This window comes from Manacus candei, unplaced genomic scaffold (assembly GCF_025592945.1).
Source record: "Manacus candei isolate 608988 ecotype Guabito, Panama unplaced genomic scaffold, ASM2559294v1 h1tg000068l, whole genome shotgun sequence".
Taxonomy (NCBI): domain Eukaryota; kingdom Metazoa; phylum Chordata; class Aves; order Passeriformes; family Pipridae; genus Manacus; species Manacus candei.
The window spans coordinates 58007-82586 of record NW_026138116.1 but is presented as its reverse complement, the minus strand read 5'-3'; the positions used below and the strand labels follow the sequence as shown (position 1 = coordinate 82586).

At 37.3% G+C, this 24580-nt stretch overlaps 1 protein-coding gene across 3 annotated transcripts in view; it reads right to left on the bottom strand.

The window, feature by feature from the left end:
• The window catches only part of EDIL3 (EGF like repeats and discoidin domains 3), a 235942-nt gene that overhangs the window by 179352 nt on the left and 32010 nt on the right, over positions 1–24580 (bottom strand). The window lies entirely within an intron of this gene.

The following is a 24580-nucleotide window of genomic DNA, read 5'->3' as shown; positions in this document are numbered from 1 at the left end:
ATTGAGACTTCTTGCACAAGGCACTTAGTCTAAACTGTCATTAATTTGTTTCATTCAATTAAATCTTTCAAAAGAGATTCCAAGTCAGGATGTAAATATCATTTCCTGTCACTTGTCCTTTGCTTTTAAAGGTGGTGAGGAGATTTTAGCATTATGTTGTTCCCTTGAAGTTTCTCAGTTAATAAAATATTTATATTTATTGTAAGAATTACTAGGCTTTGCAGATCTCCTGAAACAGTTTTACTGGTTTCTGCCAAAAATCTGCTGGACTTCTGCATGCTTCTCTGCTAGCTGTTAGTAGGCTCCACCTCTATATCCAGACCAGGTGGTCAATATAGGAATCTGGATTTCTTATTTGACTTAATCTACGTTAAGCTTTTGGTCATCATCTTTTCCTAAATCTTTACTTTACTAAAGTACTCATGGTTCCCAAGGCTCTGGAAATGCCTCAAACCCCTGATCAGGGAAGAACTCAGATGCAGGGCAGCTTCTCTCTTGCCCATCCCCTGTTTTCCACAGAGAAACAATCCACACCTACAGTCTAATCAGCATCACAGTTCAAAGAGTGTCCTTTAAAATTAACAATCTTAAAGTTTATGACCTTCCCATCCTTCTTGTCCTTCTGGGTTGAAAGCATTCGTACACATATTCATACTGATCTTGACAGTTATTTTCCAGTTTCTACTTTTGCTTCATCAGAGAAACAAAATTATTTAAAACAGAACCCAAATGCTTATTGTGGAATTATCAATTTTAAATAAATATTCCCAATTTGCATCCACAGTTTTCCTTTCCATTCCTCTTTCTTTATGCTCCACAGCATTTGAGGTTAGCAACTGGGAAGCACCAGAGTGTGTGTCTATGTTTATACATAAACACACGTATATACTCATACTTACATATTTATATGTACTTCATATATATGGAAATGAGTTTTGTTTGTTCTACCTTTGTATTCCCTATATTGGATGTATCCATTGACTGGTTGCTAGGCAATTATTAGTCTCAACACTGGTGAATTTATCTTTTCCCATCTTAAGCAAATCCAAATTTCAAAACTGAGCAATTAAAAAGTCATCATTAACAGTTTTCAAGACTCTGATTATGTTTCATTATACCCTTCTATCTTCACCAAAATGAAATACCTTAGAACACAAATTCTAAACATATTCTCATTACATTTTGAAAAGTATTCACTGACTTCTAGTTACTTCTGTTTTTGGATATCCACTCTTAAATAGCTTCTTTGGTGATATTTTCTTACAACAGATGCCAACACTATTGAAGAAATGGTTCTGAATCCAAAACACAGTTTATGAATCTACACTATGTGAAATCTGTGGATTTTGCTTCAGATTTAATCGTTTCCCTCCATGTGATCCTAAAGGTGCCATGATGACCTGGTATTAGTTGAGAAGGCTCAGTAACCATTAGGGTCTCCACTTAAGTTCAACTTCTAGGTTGAGTCCTTGGGATTAAATCAAGCTCTTCCAAATCCAAACCCCTCTGCAGGCAGGAATAAAGCAAGTGTAGGACGTGGAGGCAACCAAAGGATTCCTTTCCAAAGCCCACCAACACATGAGATGACCATTTTACCAAACACACGAGCACTGAACATGCTTTCCCACAGACACCCTCTAAAATGACGTCTTCTCTTACACCAAACCCTGCAGCTAAAGAGAATAAAGCAAAATATTCTGTAACTTTCCCTTGTTATAATTACCCAGTCTTGTTGCATTCATTTCATGCATTTTTGGCCCCATGGATATTAAGATCCATCACCACTAAAGTCCTGTCACCATCAAAAAAGATATGTCACTTGAGGAGGTAAAACAGTATTTTTGATTTTCATAATTTGCTTTCTGACTTTATAGGAAGGTGATTCTACTGATCACACTCAGAATTAATCAGGTCCTGCAGATATGTGCCCCTCTTGTGAGGGATACTAAATAATAAGGACATTACAACTATCAGCTACAGTAAAGAAGTGATTCTGTTTATTCTGGACAATGCGGCTGGCAGTAGCATGTAAGCATCCCATGTGGATGAATGATGAAAATCCTTTAGGTCATTTCCGCTAAGAGTCTCAGGAAAGGACAGATGCAATTTTTACATTATTGCTTTCACCTTGTTCTACAAGCAGAATAAAACCTGAAACTTTCACACATATAAAGACTCCTGTATAGATTCTATAATCTGTACAGCAGCATGTGACACACAGACATCTAAAACAAGGATTTAGCCAAGGTGGTAAATTGGATTATGACAAATTCCGTCTCACTGTGGCCACACTGCAGTAACAAACCGCATTCTTGGCAGTGGTTTTTAATTTAATTTTTGTTATCCGTTGTAAATTGTAAACTAAGCTAAACAAATGTGGGTAGCAGCTTGTATGCCCTTGTTGCTACTTATGGACAATATCTGAAAATGAAGAGCTGGGAACAGTAATTGAAAAAGAATGAAAAAGGATAAAGTCTGGCAGAGAACAGTGTAAATTAAAGATGTTCACAGGGTGACTGAGATTGTGATGCTTTTAGTACACTTAATGTAAGAGGATCTTAACAGTTATTTTAATAACACATACAGATCCTTGACTAGTAAGCTAAATAACTCTCCTCTTTCAGCTTCTAAATACAGAAAAACGTTCTTAGAGAGGTTCTCATCTGACATTGCAAAATATCTATCTGGAAGAGTGAAGTGCGTTATAACTGCTTCTAATTTCAAGGCCAAGTCACTTACCTGCCCTTCAACATCCCAGATACACCCCAGATGCCACAGCATGCCTGGAGGAGACCTGGAAAGAAAGTTGGTTTCCCACTCTGTCTTACTAGTGGGAAGAAACATGAGGTAGGTTTACTTAACCTATCTATTTTGGGGTTTTTTTTGATTTATCTGCAGCTTTTCTTTCTTAACTGCACCTAGATAATGTCATGTAGTTGTAACTAGTGTAATGCAATGTTAACATGGTTAAGTTTGTATAGAATGCCCACACTGTATTGTTTGAAATTCAATTGCTGTTCTTGCACACTTAATAGAGTCCTGAGTCTGCATGCACGGTATGTATTTTTAAAACACAGGACTAAGTAGAAAGTAAATCCCAAAGGAAGGAAAAAATACTAAAAAGGAGCTGAAAATACTGGATATTATGAATACACATACATAAATAAATCTAATCTGTTTAAAAAAAAGAACAAACAAAAAAACCCAAAAAAACCACAGTGCAAGTTAATTCCTTTTTTTCATCCAGTGTAGAGGAACAAAGGGAGGACGGTGATTACAGTTTAATAGATAAAAATAAAGCCATAAACCTTTGGCACTGTATATTAATGCCTTCTGATCTTTTCCACATTCCTATAATTTGTGAACATGGGATGCCACAACAGAGGACAGTAAATTTTTAAGAGTAAGAATGAGGACTTTACATGGATTTACATGTTAGCACCACAGTCATACAACATGCCTATTATGTGTACATACATATGCTTGTAACATAGATCAAAATATACAAAATGTAAAGTATACAAAACAAATTATATAACACAACTAAATGTAGATTAAGGATCCAGAATGGCAAACACTTATGGACATGAATATCTTTTCTGTCAGAAGACTTCATTTGAGAATAGTTTCTGATGGGAATGAAAAAAAATCATTGAAAAATCACTTTGCTTTGTAAAACTTTAAAGCCCTTCCAGTTGAAAAGATGAAAGAATGATGATTTTACTTCTCAATTAAGTCTGAGATATAAGTAGTTTAAATTTATTACATTTAAAAACAAAGTATTAGAATACTGCTGTGTAAGGATACTCAGGCCATTGGATTGCTGTAGAACAGTAAATTGAGATTTAAAAAAAAAAGGAATAATTCAGATAAGAGCACTAGTTTAAGTTTTAAGAAATAGTATTTCTAGATTTTATCTCTAAGGAGTTTTTAAACCTGTAAAATACAGAAATATCATTATTTGAAAGAGCTTGAGTGTCATCAACACTTTCAAATATACCATTCACAATTGTACTTGAGTTTATTGTCTAATTATCAGTAAATATTTATGGTAATTATTTCTACAAAAAAAACCTAATTAATCTGCAATTTACATAATATTTCTAACGAAAATTCAGTACACTTTGTAGTGACACGTTTGAGTTTCTCACACTGATAATAAAATACTTCCTAATAAAAACTGAAGCATTATACATCTATGAAGACTTCCAGTTTCAGCAAATCAACATGTACAGACACAAAAACTATTTGTGGCATGCTCCTGAGAAGTAAAGTTTGCCTTCTAATGAGGACAATTTCTCTCTCTCACATGCTATCACTGTTATAGATAAGGTACCTTAAAATACTCTCTTTAAATTCATCATAAATCCTTTTGCTCAGACGTCTACAGAAACTAATCAGATAAAGTACATAAAAGCATAAGGCTTGAATGTAGAAGGGCACACTTAGGGGACGATGTGCTTTTGTATACAATTGTAAAGCTCTGTGAGTTCCACAGAGAGGTTCCACATAAAAGGCCAAGATCATAGATGAGGAGACTGAGAGTTCCCTCAGCAGGTTTGCAGGTGACCCCAAGCTGACGGTGCAGTGACACACCTGAAGGACAAGGCCATCCAGAGGGACATGGACAAGCTCCAGAAGTGGCCCCTGGAAATCTCATGAGGTCTGACAAGGCCAAGGGCTGGTGCTGCACCTAGATCAGGGCAATCCCCGGGATCAATCCAGGCTGGGGATGAACAGATGGAGCAGCCCTGGGGAGAAGGACTTGGGGATGCTGGTGGGGGAGAGGCTGGACATGGCCCAGCACAGAAACCCCCCATGCCCTGGGCTGATCCCACAGTGGGGGCAGCAGGGCAGGGGGGGATTCTGCCCCTCTGCCCCCTCAGGTGATACCCCACCTGCAGAGCTGCCTCCAGCCCTGGGGGCCCAGCACAGCCAGGACATGGAGCTGCTGGAGCGAGTCCAGAGGAGGCATTAAGATGATGAGAGGGATGGAGCAGCTCTGCTGTGAGGAAAGGCTGGGAGAGTTGGGATTGTTCAGCCTGGAGAAGAGAAGGCTCCAGGGTGACCTAATTGTGGCCTTCCAGGACCTGAAGGGGCTACAGGAAAGGTGGAGAGAAACTATTTACAAGGGCCTGGAGTGACAGGACAAGAAAGAATGGCTACACACTGCCAGAGGGCAGGGTTAGATGGGATATTGAGAAGAAATTCTTGTCTGTGAGGGTGGTGAGACCCTGGCACAGGTTGTCCAGAGAAACTGTGGCTGCCCCATCCCTGGAAGTGTCCAAGGCCAGGTTGGACAGGGCTTGAAGCAACTTGGTCTAATGGAAGGTGTCCCTGCCCATGGCACGAGGTGGAACTGCATGATCTTTAAGGTCCCTTCCAACCCAAACCATTCCATGATTATATAATCACCACCAAGCTCATACTTCTTACTGTCCTTGTACTTCAGCTTATTTCCCATGTGTTCATAGAATTAACTTTATTCAGTTTTCTTTCTGTCTTTAACCAAACACAACCAGGTGGTTAGAGAAGCCTCATTATTCACCACCAGAACATACAAAGGAGTTATTGTGACTGCACAAATAGATTGCTGCAGCCTGATCTTGATGAATAAAGAGACTACAATAATAAAGACTGATAAATAGATTATAATATTGGAGCCTGGAATTCAACATATTTCTTCTCAAATGAAGGTGTTAATGACAACCCAGAGGCTCATTGGAGAATTCCTTTGTTTTTCCCTCTATTTGTGACCTTCATTAAGACAATCGCCTGTTATTTTGAGCATGCTGTAGCTGTGTGTTCGCTACTGGAGCTTTTTATTTGTTTCAGTACAGGCTTAGATATTTATTTTTTTAAATAGATGCTGATCGTTCCCCTTCCCAAGGTCAAATTATTGTCCTTAGCCCTGTGCAGGCCTCTGTATTTCTAGGACCTGTGAATCAGAATCACAATGGGTTAACTGCTGCCATTTCTCTGCTTTGATATCCTTGACCTCAAACTAACTTTCTGAAAACACATTTTTTCACTGAGCTGGCCCAGACCACTGCCTGCCATGAGACAGTTCCACCCAGAGTTAGTCACCACTGTGGGGCTGGGACATTATCCTTGCTCTAAATTCAGTTTTCTCTCCCTGGTTTGGCACTAGCCCTGTAGCAATACCCAGGCACTGCTCCCCCTGATGATCCTGCCTCATTACTGGCAAAGAGAAGGAGTACCTAATGCAGAGCAGCGCTGAACATCCTGGATGATAAAAGTATTATTTGCACAACACTTGGCGCTCCTGCAGGTTTTAAGGACTAATAAATCTCCCAGCGAAGTTAAAAAGTAAAAAACTCTTCCAGAAATCTGGATCAGTATCCTGGTGCTATGTCAGGAGCTGTTATACAAGAGCTTTTAAAAAGATCAGCAGAATCAGTTTAAATCCAAAGGCTACCTGCATGTGCCAGGCCAAATTAAATCCATTAATTTGATGGTGTTATTCCTGTCCAATACTGTCAACAGCATCTGTATTTGAATTGTTTTCTCCATCGCTTAATTTAACCACCAAAACAATTTTTAAGACAATTTCTTAGGATTTAATTTCCTCATGGTATAGCTTCTGTCCTCTCCTCCAATTTCCTGTCTCATTTTTCAGCCCAGCAATGTTTAAACCACATTTCCTATTTCTCATATTTTTCTGATTAGTTCTTCACTTTTTAGCCAGATTGATTTTTTTCTTATTTCAGCTTCAGTCAGTAGTGTTTTTCAAGTCGTGTACAGCCTTTTATGATTTTCTACTTGCTACTTATCTGTTACAACTTTCTTGCTATGAAGTTCAAAGCTTTTATTTTTAAGAACCATCTGCTCTCCAGTCATTTAGAGTGTTCTAGTGGCATATCAATTTTATCTCAGTAGTATTCCTAATTGACAGGTTACTAAGCCAGAAACTGCTGCAAATAGCTCCTGCTAGTCTTCCTCTAACTAAAAAGAGGTATGAAAGACAATTTAGAGAAATCAATAAATAAACATTAAACAAAATACCCCTAAAAGGAGTCAGGCGTTTATTACACTGGACAAAGGTATTTGCTGAATTCTCCTCCTATATTATTCAGAAATAAAGTGATTTAGTTTATGAAAGCTGCATTTGAAGTATCGAGATATTGCAGAGAGTTCAAGACAACAATTTCAGCATTTTGCAACCTTGTTCTTCTTTATACAACTACCCTGGTATGTGACTGAAAGGAAGACAATGAGACATGAATATTTTCCTTTCAGCAGCTGCCAAGGAAGCCTAAGGACACTGTCTGAAAAGCTCAACAATTGAAAGTAATCTACAAGGCATGACAATAGAAAGCATTTTGGGTCATTATTGATCAAAGCCAGGTACTACTTCACTCCACTGCAGTCCTATTGAAACATGCCATAAATGAATAAAGAAAAGCAAGCATGAAGTAAATTTGGTAGGTTTCACCATCAGAAGTGCAATGAAGACAACAGGTCTTCTCAGATAAAACATATTAGCATATAAATTAGATTAAAAACCACGATGAAAGTAGTTTAAAAAAAACAACAACATAGAAACCATAATATTTATCACTAGTAGAGATCTCTGTGCTAATAGTCAAAATCACTGGTTGAAAATCATAGCTGTAAGCATTTCTGGAAATGTTTATCTATTCACCAGCATGAAATCTAAGTCGCATGATATTTTAGTTCCTGGGGTACTGCACTGCTTCTGTTTTTAACTGCAAAATTCACAGTACCTCCATAATCATCCTCTTCCTCACAAATGCGCCAGATACCTGGTCTTAAAGAAACCAGATACTTTTTAAGAGATCAGGTCCAAAGCTTATGGATTTGTGTTTATTTGGTTAGGTTTTTGGGGATTTGGGGTTTTTTTGGTGGTTTTTTTGGGTTTTGGGTTTTTTTGGGGTTTTTTGTTTTGTTTTTTTTTTGTTTGTTTGTTTTTTGTTGTTGTTGTTTTTTAATTGGTTTTGGTTTTTTGGGATTTTTTTTTTGGTAAGAACCCCTGATCTTGCCGCAATAGAAACATCAGTAAACAGAAAAAAATGATGTGTGGAAACAGCAAACACATCTCTGCTTTTGGCCATCCTAAAACCAAACCAAACCAAACCAAACAAAAAAAAAAAAAACTCAAAACAACAAAAAAATCCCACCAAAACATAATGAGGCCCATTAATGAGTCCCCATAGGTGACTCATCCAGTTTTGTCTATTACCAATATGAGAAATAAATAACCTGGTTTTATTATAAGCAAAATAATTTTAGTGGAAAAACAGAGGGTGGCAAGACTTTTTTTTCATTTAATTCCAAGGTTTTTTTAGGTACGTCATGGAGACTGTAAGGTGAAAGGCCCATCTGGGCCTGAATCCAGGAAAACGTCGTGGTTGGGACAGGGAAAAAATATAAAAATGGAAAATATACCCTGGCCATGTGGCTGGCCTTTGTGTGCAGAGAGAGCCCCCTGTACACGTACAGGGGGATGCGTCATCAATCAGTCAGGAGGGAGGGTGCCACCCCCTCCCGAATTCGAAAAATTACCTTTTAAGGTAAAATACCTGTTACCTGTTGAATATTTAATATCTTATGTAATCTAGAGGGTACAAAAAGAGTGCGTTTTTCAAACCACATGTGCTTTCCAGGCCATGTGACTTGGGATTGCATCCAGCGCTGCAATAAAGGATTTCTTGCTGCAATTTTCCTTGTCCTGCAAGTATTTTTTGCTGTTTCATAAATTGAAAGGAAGGATTTTTCCGACACCAAGTCTTCAAATCTCACTGTCTTCCAATCAGTGCCATGCATTGTCCAAGAGCTGATAAACCTCTGATATACCCAAGATAGGTGATGCACCCAAGCTATATCAAGGAGAATCAAGAATTAAGCAGTAGAGGCTGTGATAGCATTATACCTGGCTCTATATAATGAACCTATTTTATTATGAGTGACATAGGTTCTGTGCACATCAAAAATCCCCTTTCTGTGGTATCAGATTCTATGATTGCACAATTCTTTATCCAGTTTTTCCTGCTGCTGTTATAATGAAGGGACACTACATTTCTCTTCTAAGTGTATTAAGCACTTTTGCTAATGAAACCTGTAGATTTTAATGAGATTTAATTGTGGGTTTTTTTCCTTTCTGAACAAATTTGGCAAATGCCTGGATGTTTTCCGTTAGCTTGGGGTTCGTTTTGTTTTGTGTTCTGCCTGCTCTTCACTGTTAACATTCAGGTCTGGGTTTCGGGTGAGCATAATACAGAAGCTTAACAATCATCTGTTCAATGACAGACTACAGCAGAGAATCTAAGCAGGCCATTTCTTGGGGCAGAACAAAACCAAAATATGTCAGTAGCCATAAGGAAAGGAGATCACAGGGCACCATTGAGAACACCTCTTATATGTGTCCTCATTTCAACCCAAGAAAGTGAAGTTCTTTGGTTAAACTATGATGACTGAACTTTACTATTGTTCTTTGGCAGTATTAACAAATTTTTTGAGGGTTTTTTTGTCAGTTGGGTTTATTTAATTTGGGGTTTTTTAGTTGTTTGTTTTATTTTGATTTTGGTTTGTTGCTTTTTCTTTTGAGGGGGGCGTTTTTGTTAGTAGTGGGTGGTTTTGGTTTGTTTCTTGACTGGGGATTATTAGGCTTTTTTTTTTTTTGTCTTCCCCCACACACTTTTTTGCCTTTTTCTGCCTTTTTTTTTTTCTTTTTTTATTAAGAAAGGCAAGGGGAAAATACAATACCTTTCCATTCTTCTCCATACCAAGGCACATTTATATGGACTACTGCCCTGTTGCAACCCACACAGGAAAAAAGAGATCTTATCAATTGCTAAGAATCCAGAGAAAATAAAATAAAATAAAATAAAAAAAGACAAAAATACCAACAACAACAATCAAGCATACATTATGCTAGTTGGCTATTCAAAGAACACTATTTGAGATACAGCTTTAGGAAAGTCTGGTGTTCAGCCTTTCAGAAAAAACACTTCAACAAGTTTAGAGGCCTTGGCAATTGGGCATAGAATGGCCAGATAAATGATTCTTAAATTTTAACTTCCACTTCCAGATCTGCTGAATGAGAAGGGTTATAATAATCCTAACATTTCAAAGATTTACCTGACTTAAAGCACAGCCTGTTACACGTGCATCAAAGGGTCTCTTCCAAGGCCAAGCAGCCTCACTGAACTGAGCGTCCTGCAGGCTTTGTGCTCCAGGTCTTGGACACCAAATTATGTGGGAACCAGGATTACAGGTACTCCCAAGTCACTTCTATATACACATAGTTAATTTTAGTCCTGAAATTCATAATTCTGCAGAAATTTAGTACTTATTATCCTTTTTGCATTCAAGCCCTTTAGGTAATGCCACTACCTTCCCTGGCTGTTTGGACACAGGAATGTGCTCATGCGTATTAAGGAACAAACTCTTCCTCTCATTTCCCTGCTTTCCCTCTCTTTTTCTTTTTAAATAAACAAAACTATCAGGATGTGCCAAGACTTGATTTAAATGTCCACATGGCCAACATATTTCACAGAATCCCAAAATCAATAAGGTTGGAAAAGGCCTCCCAGCCAATTGAGTACAGCCTGTGCCTGATCCCCACTTCATCAACCAGCCCAGAGCATTGAGTGCCATGTTTTGTAGTTCCTTGGACACCTCCAGGGATGGGGACTCCACCACCTCCCTGGGTAGCCCCTTCCATTGCCTGACAGCCCTTTCCAGCAAGAAATTCCTCCTGATGTCCAACCTGACCTTCCCCTGGCACAGCTTGAGGCCGTTTCCTCTCATTCTGTCCCTTGTTCCCCAGGAGCAGAGCATGACCCCCACCTGGCTCCACCCTCCTATTAGGTAGAAAGGAAGTTGTCTACCTGAAATGTTCTGCTTACTTAAAGCTGGACTGCATTCTGAACCTCACTTTACAAAACCAAAAGTAGTACTGGAGTAACAAATTGATAAGCAATATTATAGATTAGTCATTAACAGCATCATCAAAAATAAAGCATATGTCTCTCCTCCTATCTGAGGCTACTTGGAGAGAACATACTTGTTTCCTCATCTTTGTCCCTGTGTCCTGCTCTTCCTTTTGCTTTCTTAACTCCCAGCAGTCCAAATAGGAACCACAGAGAACAGGCAGGTGTTGTGTCAGCAGCACAGCTCACACTCTGCCTGCAATACTCCAAAGTGGATTTAGAATGCCAAAATTAACCTAATGCAAAATTCAAGCTTGAATCCAACAAGGACCTTGCCCTTTGGTTATTCATTTTACAACACTGGTGTTTCCACAAAGAGTTTGATCTGAATTTCTAAGATCTTCCTATCTAATTCCCCCTTCTGAGAGAGAATTCCACACCATATTTAATCTGCAATGTTCTACTCCCATGTAGTAAATAGGCAGCAATCTGAGAATATATTCCATATAAATGTGTGATAACTGACACTAAAAAATTATCCTGGGAGAAACTCCAGCAGAGCAGTGGCTGATTCTGTGTCTGCTGCTGCCCAACCTTCCACAGGGATGCAGAGGAGAGATTCCAGCCCCCAGGCCACAAGCAGCACCCCGTCAAGCCACCAGCAACCAGAGGAACACCTTTACAGAGAACTAAATGTTGACACTTCTCATTGTCAAGTAGAAGGTAGACCTCCTCTGGGGTCTCCTGGAATTTCATGATTAGTATGTTAAAAAAATAAAAAAATGTGAGAACTCATGATAATTTTAGTTTCTAAATATGAAATGCACTGAGAAGTCAGTGCCTATGTTTGTATTGTTTATTCAAGAGACTAAAAACAGACTATAGAGTTTGTGAGATTCTCTTGAAACTGTTTTTTTTTTTAATAACAATGCTCTTGTGAGACTTTCTTTTGGTAATCATGAATCCCATGGGATGCATTTTTATGTTAGATGGTGAAAAAAGTTATTCACATTCAGGAAGTGCTAATTATACATGATAGATTCATAAGCCTGTTGTTACTTTACACTTCAAGGCCAAAGGGATTAAAAAAATAAAAGAAAAATGGGGATGCACTGCTGACTGGTTAGTGATTCCTTAATTACATACCTACAAGCCACAGACTGTTGCTTTAATTAAGTAAATAGGATGTTTATTCAATTAAGAAAAACTCAAGGAGAATGCTTTTTCAGTCTGAAATATAAATCCTTGCTTTTTTTTCTTTCAGAATGTAAAAAGATATATATACCTTCCATACTTACTCATACCTTGATTTTCACCTGTTCTATATCAAAATACAATGTGAAAAATCTCATCAATGTCACCAGAAAGTGTTGATTGAGGAATAAATGTGGTATGAGGAAAATAACTGAACTCATTCTCTTCAAACTTACAAAGAAAATGAGATGCTCACTAGTGTAACAAAGCACATATTTATTGTAAATAACTCACCATGCTCACACCTGGTCATTATTTTCAGTCCCTCCAACAACACTTACCAGACAGAACATTAAACTATGAAAAATCCTATTTAAATAATCCTTGTATACTCTTCATGTCATGAGCCAACAGCATCATTTTCACCCATAACACATCTCTTTCATCTCTAGTCCTATCTCAAATTTCAATTTGTCTTCAAGCACATAGAAATCAAAAGGGGGGGAAAAAAAGCAGAAGGCAGTAAAAGATAACATTAGATAATCAAAACTCTGAGTACGAAGAGATTTTCAGTCATCTAACAGTTTTGCTGTTATTATCACCCTCTCCGTGGCAAAAATCAAAAAAGATTATCTGACCCACAATTAAGGATAGATTCTGAAGTGTTTGCTTTTTGTGATCAGATCATGTTGTTCTCTCCATTCCTTTAAAAGGTCAATGAAGATTATTTAAAAAAAAAAGTAAAAACTGAAACTACCGGTGTATTACACAGAAGCACGTGGGAGAAGCCAATACAGGGGACTGGTAGCTTGTTCTGAGATCTTGTGTTGGCACAGCTATGAATGTTGCTACAACACAACATAAATATAATATTAATTCAGCTGCTGAATTTTTCTGTTTTCAATTCAGTATTGCTTGGTGTACCTCATGCACAGTCAGCATAATGTCCTGCATGGAAATGATCTGGAAAACAGGGTTTGTCCCCTAAACTTGACATTAAGTTATCATTACTACATTGTGGTTTTAGGAAAAAAAACCAACAGAATGTCTCACGGGGAACTTGTGTTGATGTTGTTATTAATTCCAACTCAATGTGGCAACAAGTGGTGGAAGAAATTTTAGTGAGATGATTTTAGCTGGAAATTTAGTTAGATGACCTTGCTGGGAAATTCATTAAATGAAAATCACCCTTGGTATGTAAAAAACACAAACTGTCACAGCAATCAAAAGGGCGGTTATTTACCTGTATTATAAATACGCTGCATTTATAAAATGTATGATTATATATATTTATGTGTAATTATGCAAATAAATACATTGCTAGTTTAATTTTCAAGGCAACTAATCAATTTACTGTTTCAATCAGTAGATTGTATTTTGCAAGAAACTTCATCACTGTGAGACATAACTGATACTGGAATAGTATTTAAATATTTATATGGCTTCTGAGAATGTAGAAACATTGGCCTTGTGTCTAAGCTATTCGAGTAAGATCCTTTATGATGCAAACATCTGGCTTTGATTTAGGCTATGGGGACTTGCAATCTCTTAGTTTTCTACAAAGAGTAGCAGTGTAAAAACAAATCACTGCAATGACTACAAAATTTAATTTATCATTAATACAATAAGGCGTGACAACTGACGGTCTGTAAGTAATTGCATCGCCAGTGAAGTCCAGAAAACATATAACCTACATCTGAAATAATGAACAATCATGGCAACTTATGATGAAATATGATTAGTATGATGAATCATGGTAATTTATGATGAAATTCATAACTCTCCAGGGCTGACATGAAAGCCTGCTGTGCGAGATGATTGCACAGCATTAACTACATTTTTAAGCTATTCAAACTGTTTCTTACAAGCTCCTAATCCTTGAAATTCTGCATAACACACCCAATGGCATTTTGTGGATACAGGTGTAGAGCTCTCAAACTATATGATTTTGCACAGAGTTTGAGTTTGGTTTTTGTTTACTTGTTTGGTTTTGTTTTGTTTTTGGTTTGGTTTGGTTTGTTGGTTGGTTTTTTCTTTGTTTGTTTGTTTTTCTGAAGACATATAAAGAAATTATCTAACCTCAGTTATCCATTGCATTTGAATGATTCTTGTTGATAATCCATCATACCCAAAGTATGTGAACTACTAACGTTAATATGCAGCTCTTTTATTATCAGCCCAGTGCCATCTAGCCCAAAAGACAGGTAGGAATCCAGAATTGTATCCATTTCTTCTCAGTCCACTTACCCTAGATATACTTCTAAACAACAATATTAGACCTTTATATTATATTTTTTTCACACATGATTCTACCACTGAAAGCTTTTGCATTAGTATAAATTTATCATAAGCTTTGGGATGAGCCTATCTTAACTGTCTCCTTCAGCCAAACTCCTTGTTTTAAAGAACTGGAAAGTGGTGCAGCTGGATGAAAAAAAATCCCACCGCACTCAAGCCACATCGTAAGAAAATGCAATTATCAAACAAATATGCACAACAAATTCCAAACACTACTTTGCCAAAACTGAACTACAGATATGACTCAATTCTTTGTTATGCAAAACAATGAGAGCCTGCTGTGTTGACTGTGCTCCCACACAGCACCACCAAGAGTCTTTGTCCCAAATTTTAGAGGTTTTAGTGTTTTCTTTAAGTACCTCAATACAAGCAAGGAATTAAGTGTCCTTCTCAAGTAGTATGCTTCATAAAATTAAATTCATAGCTCATATGTGAATTTGGAAAACAGAGATGATCATAATCACAATCAAGAAATTAAAGAAAATCGAAGGTGCATTAAAAGGCTCTGCTTTTCAAAAGGAGGAAAGTAAAATGTGACTTAAGCTTGAGTCATGGTGCGGAAAAACTTATGATTTTTCAAAAACACTAATGTAGAGAATGCCATTCTATTATAATATTCAGTTTTTACCAGAAAAATTGGTGATGTACAATGGATTATGTAGGGACTGAACTTTTCTGGTGCTAATTAAACACAGAAAGAAGCAGCAGTGTGACAGCAGCCATGTACCAAAGGGGTAGGAAAAAAAAAAACCAGCCCAAACTCCTAAAGTTAAAAGGATATTAATTTTTTTGCAGAAACGAAAAATTAATTCTGAAACTTACTTGGTGTGTTTTCTAAGGGCCTAAGGAGTCAAACAAGCAATCACAAATATAATTTATCTAAGAGCTCATCCATCCCCATTAAGTAACAAATACGGGAATGTTATACAGCATCAGTTAGTTACCAGCAAGAAGTGACACTCATGACATGGAGATATTCCTGGGTGCCTACTTCTTATTAATTGCTTTACAACAAGCCAGCAATTAATTATTTACAATTATTATCTTTTTTAAAATTTAGAAGCCATGTGAAACATGCAACACAAATACACTGCTGAAACTGCATTAAAGGAGGACAGAACACACTTCTTCCTCTCTTCAGATTGAAAAATACAAATAATCACCATTCCAGTCAATGACTAGGAAAAAAAATGAGTTGGGAATTAAAAAAAAAAAAAAAAAGGAATGTTTGAACTAAAATTAAATAACTGACAGTTGCACTGATTGCTTACTCAGCTTAGCAATTCTCATTTTGAACCAGAGGTTCCAAAACAAAACTCTAAGGAAAAACTGGGAGAATTATTAAGTTGATCACATCCTGACTTCTAAGTCTTATACTGATGATCCTTATAGGGTCCATATTTTAGTTCACTGTAAAGTTACAAAAGGCACCTTGGGATTGATGATATGGAGTTAAGAATTATCCTTCAAATATTACTAGAGTTTCTGGGGAAAAATTATAACATTGTAATTATATTCTGCTATTTTCATCTATATCCAAAATATAATTTAGAAGTTTTGCTCATCCTCTCTGTTTCCCCACTTGTAGTGACCCCTTTCCACCTACCTTCCTTGGAAGAGTATGGTTGATAAAGTGGCTTGTAAAAATAGACAGTATTAAAATACATCAGGCAGGCTGACTTTCTATATAAAAAACTTGACTTTTAGTAAAAAAAAAAAAGATCTCATTTTACAGAAAACTGAAGTAGAAGCCTTCATTCAATCACCTCGTTTCGCATGTTACATTGTGCGGGTTTTGGCTGAGTTACTGTGGTTCATGACATACGTTACGCAATTAATGTGCAGGTTTCTACTCAGTTCTTAAGTCCCGATTCTTGTTTGAAAACACACATTTAGCTTTTGGCAAAACACATCATAAAGAGGGGTCCAGCTGACTGAGCCAGCACTGACAGGAGGAGGAAACTCATTTCACAGGACATATGTTTTCTGTGGCAAACAAGGCCCATGGAATTACACACACAGATAGATAGATACAGACAGGCAACTCCACAGGCCCAAAGGAGTTAATCTGACACATTTTCCCCAGGCAATCAGATGCATGGTAAAAATTCCCCCAGAAAAAAAGAATGAAGTCCTGTCTCCTCCACGTAATACCCTGTCAGAATAGGTTGCAGAAAGATTAATGTTATTAGTAAGTTGTCATACAACAACTCTATATTAATTTGAGCCTCAACCCTACAGTCTGTCTCCTCGAATGTGTGTTATAAGTCTCATTAAAGTTAATGAGGTTTTGACGAGGCTTCAAACTTAGAGATTGGATTTTATGATTGTGCGCCTGACATTTAAATCAGCCTGGTTTAGTGCCACCTTGCTTTGAAGTTTGTATCTTCCCCTTCGCAAAGTTATTTCCCTACAGTGAATTTCAGGCATCTGTGTCTTTACTTATGAAGTCAGCTTACTCACATGAATACAAATACTGTATATTCATGCTATGATACAGCATTTATTTTGAAATGTCTGCTGTAAATACCACTTCATGGGTTTTTTTTGCTATCTAAAGACTTCCACAGGCTGACTGCAATGTAAGTGGAGCCTGCAAGTACACTGGACAAAATACCTTCTGAAAAACTTCCCAAACTAATAGGTGATTAATATTAATTCACCATTAAAGTGTCGTTTTCCAAAACAAACACCTCCCCGACAAAGTAAACCAAAACTAAAGGAAAAAACCCCACAAAGAAACTCAAAAGCAGCAGAATCCATCTCTGTGACAGTGCTACACCTCAATGGAAGGAAAAAATTTGCCACAGTCTGAACATCAGGACTTTGCACAATTTCATGCAGGAGAATCCACAGATGTTATTCACTGACTTTTATTATTTTGGTATGGGCACTCACCATTTTAAAAAATGCATTATGGAATTATGCAGATTTTCTCATTAGAAGTGCCTCATCACGTCTTTGAAACTGTCACCAAAGCACGGATTAAAGCGGTTCAAAGAAACTCTGGAAATAGTTGTCGAAGATCATTGTTCTGAAATTCAGTGGAGAAGGGAGAACTGCATTTAACTCAATCTGAAAACTCCAACAATTCTTTCAAGATATGAAATATATTTCTGCAAAATGAGGAATTGATCTGAAGTTTTTTTATGTGTCATCACAAGAGCTAAAAGAGCATTAATCAATTAATATATTAATATAGATCTGGATGCTCAGGATCATGCCTGACTTTCTGACCTCACTCTCCTCTTTAGATGGTTTATGAGGTAATTTTAAATATATGATTTCTCACCCAACAAACCTTAACATATGTAACTTTGTTGGTGAGCAATTCTCCACAAACAAAGGCCTCCTAAATCTTAGAATCTAGCACTATTTCAAATTCTTCCAGTTCACCAGACAACCTGAAAGATTACACCCATTTAAAGTTGTCTTCTGGTGGAACTGAGGAAAATTCTCACTTAGTGAAAATAGGAAGAGATGTAGGAATGTTACCCATCTCACCTAACCTCAAAAGTCTTTGCTATCATGTTTGCAGCTAATTGTTTGGCTATGTTCTGTCCTCAATTAAATTTTGCAACCAAAAACAGCTGCAAAATTCAACCGATTTATCTACTGTAACTTAGATATATTTCCATTTGGTTTTGAGGGGGTTTCTTTTTTGTTTGTTTTGGTGGGGTTTTTTGATTGTTTGTTTTGTTTTGGGGGTTTTGTGGTGTTTTTTGTTTGTTTGTTTGGGTGTAAAAAATTCAATTAACAAAAGCTTATTTCCAGAACCGTAGAGTAAATCTGACAATTTGCACAGAATCTTCTGGCAGAACTAAACTCGGAGTAGAGCCTAGCACTCCGTCTGTGACAGCCTCGCTCATAAAAAACATCCAAAAAGCCAAAAATCATCACTTACTCTGAGCAGATAAGAGCCAAAAGGTTTTTGTGAGTTTTTAAAAATTATTTAGTTCTGAAGCTACAATAATGAATTGTCCATGGCCAGCTTGGACGGGGCTTGGAGCAATTTGGTCCAGTGGAAGGTGCCCCTGCCCATGGCAGTGGGTAGAACAAAATGATATTTAAGGTCCCTTCCAACTCAAACCATTCTGGGATTCTGTGATTCCATGAATTGCACCAAATCTGTGCATAACTATGCTGTCAGATACACAACGAAAGATTACAAAAACCTTCCCTTGATTCAATTTTGTCTGCTTTTATTTTGCTTTAGTTAGAAAACTAACGTTTATTAGAGCAGCTGCCTTCAATTGTGTAACTAACTTAAGGCAGCTGCATACAGGTAGGCAAACACTGCACTGTAATGTGAAATTAGGTCCCAGGTGCTCAGCAAATATTGAATATGTAAACTGTACTTGTTGTTTTGTATTAGAGATTAATTGCTATTTTTGTGTGAATATGCTTCATAGGAAATAAAAGAAAAAATATACAAAAACTTAAGTAACTGAAGATCTAAATATTAACTCTGAGATGGGTACCAAATAAATAATAACTCTTTTTTTAATTTTTAGATATGCAACAGCATTGACAAAAGGAAAACTAAATGCTATCTGTTTATATATTACCTATAAATAAACCATATTTGAGAAACGTTTCTATTTTGGGAAGTGACTAGATTCCATTGAGAATACTGGTGAAAAACAGCAAGATAGAAGAAAAAAGAGTACAGACAAGTATGACCCCAACCATCATAAAATCCTGGGTGACAACTCTGTGAGAGCAAACAAAAAGAAAATTTAATCTTAACTTGATACTAAACATTTTCTTACTACCTTAATGTGAAAACACATATTTGAAATAAAATTCAGCCATTACAAGTAATGATTGTGAAGAAATTATTTTTCAAATCTCTCTAGCAGCAATTCCTGAATGACATACAAATATTAGCATATAAAATGTACTTATGTTACATGCTTTAAAATGTTGCATTGCATTTAAAACAACAAATCTGCTAAACTTGTACAAGCTTGAATATTTCAAACTAAGGTGTAATAATTATGTACCCTAATCAAAATTCATGAGTCATATGGAACCAGCGACTATCCATACCTAAGTATGTTAAGGATATGAGATTGGACTCACTTCTCTATTTTTAGTTTTCTACAACTTCTAACCAGCTTCTCCCTAGGAACTTTCCAGGCTTTCATAAATCAGCTTAATTAGCAGACACTCAGCTGGATTGTACTCTGTGCCAATTTTTCAGCTTTAAAAACAGACAAATATTCATAAAATGTATGCACAACATCATTTTACCTTAGTGGATAAAACTGCATCTACGCGTAAATGCAATTCTTACTAAGTCCTTTTTTGGACTATGCATTATTCAGGGGTATTTGGAGACTTAAATGGTGTAACAACTCTACCTCAGGAAGGACTAAGGAAGGACAAAGCCTTGGAATAGCTTCCCTGATGCACAATTTTTAATTATTGTTATTGCTGTCATTTAGAAAAGCTTTTAAAATGGATTATTTCCTTTTAAATCTCACATTGGTTTGCCTGGCTTTCAGGTTCATGCATTTTTTTAAGTAACTACTATCAAAGATTATGGCCACAAAAGTAAACAAAAACTTCTTTTACCAACAGAAACTCCTAAAGATCATTGCAGTATGAGCAGAACTCTAAGATTCAAGACAGATGCCTGTATCTCTCTCCTGAAATTCCTACTTGATAAAATTCTGAGATGTCTGACCTTCTCAAAAGTGCAGATTCAGAGCTATGTCACTCTATATTTGCAACATTGCTTTGACTTTTCAGGGTTATTCTTACCAGTCAAAATAAGTCTGCAGTTACAGCAATCTAAAAAAGCACTACAAAAATCCATTTATTTGATGATTATATTGTGCACACAACTTTTTCTACCTTGCAGCAACAACAGCATACAAATGGCATAAGAAAGCCAAACCATACATTCAGGAACAGCATTGAGATGGTAGTACTTGCTAGAGGAACTATGTGTTATAAAGTCAAAAAATAAACAATACTTCTGTGCTGAACTCTTATTTTTATCAGTGTTGTCAATAAAATATTTTTCAATGTTTTGACTTTCCATAACAGTCTTCAGATGACTGGTCAAAGTATAGACAAATACAAATCAAACAGCTTGATATGATTTAACTTCAATCTTTCAATCTGTCATTTGTAAGAAAACACATGAACATGAAGATATAAGCAGACAACAATATAAAACTGAATTTAGATGAAATCATTGATGCATTGGTGACATTAATTCCAATGTAATATGCTTTGAGTTCAACAGATATGCAACACAAAGGAGTTTCTGTGCCACAGCCATTTCTTTGGAATTACACTGATAGTGGATTCACTGTTCCCTCATCCATTTTCTCCTAAGCATCCTATTTCAGTACAGTTAAGGACATATTTGAAAAAATGCTTCTCCTGGAAAGAAAGTAAGTCAATTTTACAGTATTTCTGTCTCCTGCAGAAATAACAAGCCATCCAGGAGCACTCCACATTCCTTTTGGGAGAGAAGATTTTAGAGAGAGGAAGGTTAGTCCGCATCACACCCAGTGAACAGCGGGTAGCAGTCCAATACTTGATAGTGAAATCATTATCATTTACTCTTCCTTGGTCTTACTGTCACTCATATCAGCAACACCAGTCAAAAAAAACCCCAAAAAACCAAAAAGAAAGCAAAATAAAACAAAAACAACCCCCAAACAAACAAAATAAACAAAAAATCCCCAAACATCAAAAAACAGCCACAAAACCCAACAAGGAATCAGAATGGGTGGTAGGAAGAATGAGTAATCAATTAAAACACTGTAGTAAGTGCAAGGCAGCACTTACTGGGCAGCAGAAGGACAAACCAGCACATAAGAGCCATAAAGCTCAAGACCGGTCCTAAGTGTGTGGGGACACATAAGGAGAACAACCCCTTGCTAGAATAAAGCCAGATGATTTCAGGTTTCTCAGCCAGCATTTGACAAAGTTGATAGCCTGAATTTACAGAATCGCAGACTAGCTGGGGTTGGAAGGGACCTCTGGAGGTCACCCAGTACAACTCCCTGACTAGCCAGGGTCATCCAAATCAGCTGACACAGGAATGTGTTCAGGTTGGTCTGGAATGTCTCCAGATAAGGAGACTCCACACCCTCCCTGTACAGCTGTTCCAGGCTCTGCTACCTCCACTGAAAGAAGTTCTACCTCATGTTGTGGGGGAACTTGTTGTGTTTGAGTTTATGGCCTTTGCTCCTTGTCCTGTCTCTGGGCAGAGTCTGGCACCATACTCTGACATCCCTTGGGGATATTGGTGTGGATTGATGGGATCCCCTCTCAGTCTTCTCCTCTCCAAACTAACATGGCCCAGCTCCTGCAGTCTCTGTTCATCAGGAAGATGCTCCAGACCCCTCATCATCTCTGTGGCCTCTGCTGGACCCTCTCCAGTATCTCCTGCTCTTTCTTGAACTGTGGAGCCCAGAACTGAACACAACACTCCAGATGTGGCCTCACCTGGGCAGGCCAGAGGGGCAGGATCCCCTACCTGACCTGCTGGTCACATTCTTCCTGATGTACCCCGGGATATTACCTTTATTCAATTCTAAAAATCTTTTTCAGTTGGAAGATCAGTAGAGTAGAGGCTCAGATATATCTTTTTTTAAATTTCTACACACAACCACCCTGCATTTTCTGCCTTTTCTTTGCAACTTCAAATCTGTTGCCAAGCACCTTAATATCAAGACGCTAAATCCAAACAGATAGGATATTTAAGGCATTATTCAGAAACGAAGTTGTAAAAATGTTAGTGCTTTGGATCAATTTCTGTCACCTTTGAAAGTTGGACAGAAAAATACCAATGAGTGCTTCCAGTTTTCTGAGAAACTGCAGTCTATTTTAGGTAAAAATTTGATTACATACTTTATTAGGTTATATTTTGCTATCTGTACTGATTGTGTCTTCTAAGAAATCCAGTTTCCATTTTAAGAGCTTCAAAAGTATTGCTGTTGTACCAACAGATGCTCACAGAACACCAATAAGAGACTTCCACCAGATGGAGAAAAGAAGGAACTACGTGATGCTGAATTGTGTCTTTGGGATATAAATCCTATGTCTTTGGGGTATCAATTTAAGACAGGTACAACAAGTCAAGGATTAGAAAATTCTGGGCTTAGGAGCTCTGAGATTTTTAGCTACTCCTGGTAACAAATATTTAATGTGGGGCATATGACCACGTATGACAAATTAATTACAATTTCCTCACATGTTAGTAGCTGAAAGTAAGAGAAAGAAAATGTAAAATTTCAAACCATAAAAATGGTCTTAGTGTTTGCCACTTAATTGTGTCTAAATAGCTTCTGAGCTCTTAACACGTATTTTTATCACAACACTTTTAAGCACATGCAATAGCTTGACTGTCTTCCAAAAATGAGTCTTCCAGGACACTTAGGTCTTGATTTTAGGATTAAGACACCACTTCCAGAAATTTAAATTCTGTCTTGTGGTTGTCAAAACTGTACTTGTGACTGTATCCACCCATGAACGCCCTACTTGTCATATAAATTTTCCCTCTCAAGTTCTTTCTGTGAACATTTAACACTGCTGGCTCTTCAAGAATACAAGCTTAACTGCAATACATCTGCTTTTTAAAAATGTGTAATCTGAATAACGATATTGTTAGAAATCTTCTTCTGTATTTAAGTCATATCCTTGGTTCTGTGTGATGAAAAATTCATGAACGGCAGATGAAAAAAAAAGTATTAAGTAAAAATTTCTGTGAGCACTTCCCAAATCTCTTGAATCTTGCAGTTGTTATGGTCTCAAGATGTGAATTGGAAACAGAATTCTCATCAAAGTCAGTAGTGCCTTGCCTGTCCCCATTCCCACTTCTCTATGTCCTAAAAAATTCTGAAATCTCTACACAGTTGTCCACATTGTGGATTAAACACTGAATCACCCAAAACTACCCCTTTTGGAGAGCAATTCCAGGAAAGTAAGTGTTCAAATCCATTCCTGCTGATTCCCCAAGAAGACTGCTTCTATCCTTCTTGTTTTCCCTTGTCCTGGATTACCAGGTAGGATGGGCAGAGCTGCTGTTTACACAGACGAGAAAAGGCACAGGAAGAAAGAACACAAAGAATAGAAAAAAGATAGTGTTTGCAAGGTAAGCTGATTTTAAAAACTGACAACAAACCGCTGTGGTCATTCTCATGTTCCTGTCTGGGCACCTCCTGTCACCAGAGACAAAATGATGAGGGGACACAAACAAAAAAGGTCTCAGCAGTGCAGGGGAAGAAAGAATACTGAGTAGAGTAGGATCTCTCTATTCCCCTGACTGAATCCTTAAACATCTAATTTAAAAGAAAAAGACATTAGCAAAATCCTTGGAGGAAAGAAAAATGCTTTCTTAGCTTTTTTCCCCTCAGATTACTTGCTCTGCCCTTGCCTGCTGGGTTTTTCAGAAAGAAGTGCATTTGCAAAGGCACACATGTCCTCTGCCTTAGAGGTTATCACAAAATCTATGTTGGAAACCACACCTCAAGCTTCCAGATATCTACTATTTTCCCCTCTTTCCTATCTGCACTAAGCAAATGACAATTTTTCTGCATGTTTTGCATACCTTTTCTTTTTCAAGGAAATCTATGCTCAAGTTTTCCATTGCAGAGACAGCAAACTGATTTTTTTGGTAGTAGTGGTAGTACCTAAGTATACAAGAAACCCTTTCAATCCTGAGTCTTACACCAGTCAAAGAGAGGAAATTCATCCTGGTTGACACTGTTGTGTCTTTAGTTTAATTCTAAAATTGGCACCTTCTCAGCTGAGATCCTTCTCGGATTGCCATACATATTCTCATTTTTATCTTGGAAGCTCGCTGCATCCCTTGGAAATTAGTAAGACAGAGTGGTACGTGCTATATCTGAATGGATAACAGCTATGTCAACACTCTGCATTGCCATCTGAGAACAGAATGAGGTTTTGATTGACACTTACTCATGAAGCAGCCAGACTCTCTCATGATTACTTTATCTAAATATCATTTTTCCTTCTTCCTTCCTGAAATCCTCACTGCATTCACTTTTAAGAGATAACTTATCACTTCCACTGCTACGGCTTGCAGTTTGTCCACTGCACATCCATCATGAGTTTAATTGTAATAGGTATTCCCAGATAACTCCAAGTATGGGCAATTTCACCCATTTCAGATTGATCTATAA